Source organism: Grammomys surdaster, unplaced genomic scaffold (assembly GCF_004785775.1).
Source record: "Grammomys surdaster isolate TR1022 unplaced genomic scaffold, NIH_TR_1.0 130, whole genome shotgun sequence".
NCBI lineage: Eukaryota > Metazoa > Chordata > Mammalia > Rodentia > Muridae > Grammomys > Grammomys surdaster.
The window spans coordinates 17,665,831-17,672,620 of NW_021604588.1; the positions used below are offsets into that span (position 1 = coordinate 17,665,831).

Sequence of the window (6,790 nt, forward strand, 5' to 3'; positions counted from 1 at the left end):
TCATTAATGGAACCCATGTAGGCCCTCTGTGGCTCTTCTCTTCCTCTGCCTCAGCTTCAAATGGATTTCTTTGGAAAGTAAACGTACACCCATTTACCCATTTCAGAGTTATCTAAAGGTAAACAAAACAAAGTAAAACAAAACAACCCTATTTTTTTCCAACAGCTCAGAAATTTTTCAAATACTTTTTTTTTTGGTCTTGAGATTACTCAAAAGCGGCTTTGTTTGGATATTTCAAACTTGGCACCATGGGTATGTAACCCTGAGTGAGGAATGTGTGCTTTGCCTTGTCTGAGACATTTTGTTTTGAAATAACAGCGTTTCCGATGTTTAAAAATACTGCGTGGAGCAGACACAGCGGCTGTGTTCCTTTGCCTTTGAAATGTGCGCCTCATTGTAAAGCTGGTTGTTTCCAGAGGATTGGCCATTTCGTGGCATATACTTAACCTGATTTTACATGGGAATCTTTTACTCAGGAAATTTATATGATATTAGCACCACTCTGCACATGGGCATACCAGGTACACAGCAATTGACTGATGGAAATTTCTTACATATTCCCTCTCTCTCCTTCTTCCCTCCCTCTCTCCCTTATTTTTAAGTATTTATTTATTTTATTGTACGTGTATGAATGCCTTGCCTGAATTATGCATATGTAATATGTTTCTGCCTGGTGCTCTGTGGGGTCAGAGAGGTCATTGGAAGTCCTGGGACTGGAATTAGCTAATTGTGAGCCAGCATGTGGGTGCTGGGAATTGAATCCTGGTCCTCAGAAGGATTAAGTGGTTCTTTTAATTACTGAGTTATTTCTCCAGCTCTCTGCTTTCTTTCTTGAGACAGGGTCTGATGTAGCCCAGGCTGACCTTGAGGTTATAGCTGAGTATGTCTCCTGAGCGCTGGGACTATAGATATGTGCATTAGATACCTGCTTTATGCAGTGACAGGAATCGAACCAGGGCTTCAACAGTAACAGGCAAGTACTTTATCAGCCGAGCTGCAGACACAGTCCTTAACTGTTTACTTCCAACGTTTGACCTGTGCATTGTCCGTGGACTGAATACAGCCTGCCATCAGGTGTGTGTTTGTGGTTTGCACTTTTTAGCCTATAGGCAGAGAATGAGTTTTACAATTTTCTTTTTATTTTATCTTATTAATGATGATGATGATGGTGGTGGTGGTGGTGGTGGTGGTGGTGGTGTGTGTGTGTGTGTGTGTGTGCGGTATCAGGACAACATGTGGGAGTCAGTTCTTTCCTTTTACCATGTGTGTCCCAAGGGTCCAGTTCGGGTCACCTGGCTTGGCACCATGCACCTCTATCCACTGGGACATCTAGTTGGCCTGAGTTTTACAATTTTAATTGTGGAATAAAATAAATTAAAAGAAGACTAACATTCCATAATGTGAGAAAATCACATAGGATCCATATTTCCATATTTATAATCATAATTCTGTCTGAAGACATCAAATGCTCATGTCTGTCCGTTGTCTAGGACCACTTGTATATGGGAGGGGTGGAGTAGGAGAGCCTGTCAGAGTCTAGAACTCCCCATGCCAAATGTATTCATGATCTGGCTGTTTACAGAAGGAGTTTGCTGTCCCTAAGTCTAAGAGAGAAACATGCCTTGTTCATTTTAAAGTTCGTTTACAGAAACTTTAAAGCTTACAACAGAAAGCAGGACTTGGAATGCATAGGTCTTAGAACACTCTGGGTTAACTGGTACAGACCCCGGGATAGGACCCTGCTAAAAGGATGGATGGTTTTATGCAATGTTCATTTATTACTTATCTCCTGGGTACTAAGATCTGTGTTAGCTTCTGTATACAAGAGGGGAAAGATGCAATTACACTTATACCTAGGTGGAGGTAAGTAAGAAGTAAAAGACATCGATTTGTAAAACTTTTACTGATTCTCTGTGAGTTTCACATCATGCACCCTAGACCTGCTCATCCCGGTCTCCTCATAGCCATCCTTTGACCTTGCAACCTCCCCCACCGCAATAAAACACTCACAAATAAACAACAAAAACAAAGCGTAAAAAGCAGCTCGTGTGGAAGCTGCAGTGTGTCAGCCTATCCCTCTGTCCACACATCTTCACTTGCAAAGAGTCATCAGTCTGGCCCAAGATAACTGGCTTCTGTGGTCCCATCAATATTGGATGCTCACTGGGACTTCTCCAGGTAGATCATTTCATTGCTGCCCTGTGCCACGGAGATCCCTCCGTCCTAGAGCAGCAGGAATGGTCCCTTTATGTATCCCAATCATTCATACATGCTAGACATTTTGGAATGGGCCAACTCAGAGCCTTGGATAGGGATCGGGGCCCGGGTGGCTGCGGAGCTCCTTAGCACCCTGGCTCTCCCTTATCCACACCACCGGGGCGAGCTCCCCAGCACAGCTCTGGCTAGGGCGCCCAGTGCTGCCATCTGCAGGAGGCAGGGTCAGCTCTCCTGTTCTCATGTCCAAATGAGGTGCAGGCCCCAGAGTGCTGCGGCCATTGGGCCTCAGGACCAGCTCACCCACCATCATGACCTCAGGGCCAGTTCCCCAACTGTTGTAAGTGGTGAGGGGTGAGGTCGGGGCATTACCCCTGTCCCCACCCACGCCATCTCACAATGAAGCTAGCCCTGATGGCAAAGGCTCCGGTGAGCCAGCCTCAAGAGAGTGAGAGCAGGAAAACAGTCTCAGCCCCTTGAAGGACTGAAAGGAAGAGCGGGTCCCAGCCTTGACTGGACACCTAGGATAAACAAAGGACTGCCATTTGCTCTGCCTCTGACTGATATAAGAACAATACCACTAACTAGGTGTCTCTTTGCCCATTGCCAGAGGGTAAGGCATTGATGTTTTATTGTTAGATTTAAATTTTTAATATTTTTGAGAATTTCATACGACATTAGTGTCATCTCCATCCCTCCTCCCTAATGCCTATTTGTGTGTGTGTTCATGCTCACGAATGGAGGCCCGAGGACTACCTTGGGTGCCATGTCTTGGGTGCTGGCCATCTTTGTGTTTGAGACAGGGTTTGTTGATGATCTGGAACTATGTAGGCAGAGTGGCTCACTGGTGAGGCCCAGGGATCCTCGTGTCTTTGCCTGCCTGGTACTTGGATGACATGTGCACACACTACCATGCCTTTTTATCTGCTGGAAATCAAACTCAGATTGTCCAAGCACCTGCCTGATTGAGCCATTCCTTCGACCTCCTAAGTGGCAGTGATATTTAGAACTAAGGCCAAGGAAGTGGGCTTTAGGCAGGAATCTGACATTAGGCTAGAACAAAGAAGTAATTTCAGGCAGGAATCTAAATATTAGGCTAGTACAAGGAAGTATGCTTCAGACATGACCTTGGGCCAGGACAGAAAGTAGGCTCAGATATTTTGGTCACCCTGATAAGCCCTTAGAAACAGTGATCATGGGAGTGTTCACGTAATTGGGTTTAATGCCTTGCTTGTTCCTTAACTATTTGCATCTGTTGTCTTGCTAGTTCCTCAACCTAGAACTGACCTTGATACATGCATGTAATTAAAATGGTATAAAAGCATAAAGGAGGAGGGGGGATGGGATAGGGGGTTTCTAGGGAGGGGAAATGGGGAAAGGGGATGACATCTGAAATGTAAATAAATAACATATCCAATAAAAAAACACTTAACATTTGTATCTCCTCAAAAAAAACAAAAAACAAAAAAAACCCCAAACAAACAAACAAACAAACAAAATACTAAGACACATGCAAGAAAGAACACAGACGGAAAGCTAAGCAAAGCCACTAGGCCAGGACTGAGTGAGACCCAGTAGTCTGGAGCTTAAGCTCGGGGTATTTCTGCACAGTCCATTCTCTGCAGAGCGATGCCTGGTACAGAGTTGCTCTGGAAAGTGGTTTGTATACTGAGTTCACCGTCCTGACTCCCCTGGAGTGTTGGGGTCTTTGTTCTACCTTCTGTGTGAACTCGCCTTCCAGGCTTGCCCTGTGTTCTTCCTTATCATCCATCTCTCAGCCCTGGGGAAACTTTTCTTCGTTTAAATATGCCTTTTATTTATTTTTTGAGGATTTAATACATAATATGCAATTCATTCTGAACATAGCCACCCCCATCCTCCCCCTTCAGCTCCTTCCAGGCCTTCTCCCGAAAGCCCCTTATAATCATGTGCTTTTTTCTCTGTATTTTAATAACTCATTGAGTCCAATTAGTGCTTGTCATTTGTGCACGAGTGTGGGGCCATCGTCATTTGAAAGTAAATGGATGTGACTCTGTTCCAATAAAACCTTATTTAAGGGTGCTGTTATTTGAAATTTGCATAATTTATGTGCTACAAAAGTCGGGGCTGGGTGTGGCTCAAAGTCTGTAACTTTCTAATTCCTGTTCTACTACATACCATTCCTAGTATCATTTTTTATCTCGACTGTGCTGAACATGAGCTTACATCCTTTTCTTGCTGTGCTTCCTTTCCCGCTTAGAACATGACCTCCTGGAGCCCAGGAACTCCACTGGCTGTGTGAAGCCCTCCAGCCTCAGAGGCCACAACAGAGCGTGGTTGGAGCTGCCTTCTCCTCCCCACAGATACCGTCTCCTCCTCACAGCTCCCTTCTTTTACCTTCTTTTCCAAATTGATAGCTTCTGTCTTCTCTCTTTACCACAGGAGAGGAAGCTGGTGAATTTAACCTTTGGCTGGAATAGGAGCTCAACTTTCAGCAGGAAGGGGCCTGGTTTATTTTGCTTAATGCCAAATAATCAATACTTGTTCTCCATCCACCCACCCATCAACCCCAACCATCTACCCACCCATCCATTCACTCCCCCCACCTATCCAGTCTCTATCTATCTATCTATCTATCTATCTATCTATCTATCTATCTATCTATCTATCTAGTGTGTGTGTGTGTGTGTGTGTGTGTGTGTGTGTGTGTGTGTTAAAAACAGCTTTCTGGAGTCTGTTCTCTGCTCTCTCACATGGAGTCTGGGGATTGAAATCAGGTAGTCAGGCTTGCTGGCAAGTGCCTTTATTCACCAAGCCATCTAGTGAGTCTCGAATCTTGTTTTAATGGCATACATTTCACTCCAGTGATAAAGAAGAGATTCCGCCCTCCATAAATAGCATGAGATACTTGGCTTTGGGTAGATAAGACTGTTAACAGCAGCAGATAAGTCAGGTACATGAAGTCAACCTCGAGGATGCAGACACTCTATGCTATTAAGGGCCACAGCACTCAAAGCAAGACTATGACAGACAGGCTTTGCAAGGTCAAGAGGGCAAGATTACTTGTGGCTCCTTCATAAGAAAGCAATTGGTCTATTTGAATGATTTAATGCCTGTCAAAAGGTAAATGCTTTAGGTTGAAGATTGGGTTGGGTACAAGTGGTCTGACTGATGGAAAATTAATGACGTAGGGGCCTTTTCCTGTTCAACAGGTATGCATAATTGCCAAGGGTAGAAACATGTACATGATGCTTAATGTGTCAGGGTTGTACCGAAAAACTTAGGTGTTATAATATATGAACACAAAGCCTGGAACAATGACTGAATTTTGAATGAATGGATGATTTTATTTAATTTTGATTCAGAATCTGTCATAAACCAGGCTCTATGCTACCTACTATGGATAGAAAGAGTGAGCTGTAATTACATTCTCTTTATTGCTCACTCTACAGTCCTATCAGAGTGACAGATGCTTGTTGGATGGTGCTATGTCCCAAGATGGGTGACATCACTTATGGTGGGCTGGCTTGTTGTGTAGGGCAGGCACAGGAGGATGGAGTCTTATGGATCCATTCTAGCCTCTTGTTCTTCCACAGTTATCCATCCCCTCACTCAACTGTCCATCCATTATGCACTGAGGGTCTGGCATATGTCAGGCTAGGCAACTTAACTTTGGTGTTTTAAATCAGTGGTTCTTAACCTTCCTAATTTTGCAACCCTTTAATACAGTTCCTGATATGTGATGACCACCGATCATAAAATTATTTTTACTGACACTTCCTAACTTTAATTTTGCTTCTGAATAGTATATGATGTGAAGTAAATAATATCTGATGTGCAGGATAGCTGATATGAGGCCATCAAAGGGGTTGTGACTTGTAGGTTAAGAAACACTGTTTTAAGCGTAGCATGGTCTAAATAGCCTTCAGGATTATGGAGATAACCCATGTTCTTGTATAGCATAGTGAGTCAGAGGACATTGAAGGGGCATTTGGAGGTCAGTGTGTGATGGATATGGAGAGGAGGTGAGACAAGCTGGCCATGAGTCATTTTCTGCTTGATTTCCTTGGTAACAGATATCTCTCTGGGAAGAGTCATCTCTGTATAGTTGCTTTCCTCTGCTGGGTCAGCATATCCATAAAACACACTGAGACTCTGTTTATGAGTGCTCTAAACCTAGTTTTTCACTAAATTTTAATCAGGCAGAACTCCTCTTGATCTGGAACCAGGTGATAGCCATAGAAACAGACAGGAAGACATAGGAAATCTCTTGGTTTTATTAGGTCAACTCATTATTATTATTATATTATAATTACTTTTAAGCCTTCTTTTTTTCTTGGCATTGTGGGAATTTGAAAATTTATTAATTTATTATATTTTAAGCAAGTGCCTATAATATCCCATAAGAGCAAAACCAAGGGGGTAGAGAGATGACTGAGCTGTTAAGCACATTGGCTGGTCTTGCAGAGGACCCAGGTTTAATTTCTAGCACCCACATGGTGGCTCACAACCATCTGTAACTCCAGTTAGAGGGGATCCTATGCCCTCTTCTGATCTCTGTGGGCATTGCATGTGCACTGGAGCATTGACATACATG

At 43.5% G+C, this 6,790-nt stretch overlaps 1 pseudogene; it reads right to left on the minus strand.

The window, feature by feature from the left end:
• Positions 1-2,708: 2,708 nt before the first annotated feature.
• Positions 2,709-2,829, minus strand: LOC114615943 (annotated as a pseudogene).
• Positions 2,830-6,790: the final 3,961 nt, after the last annotated feature.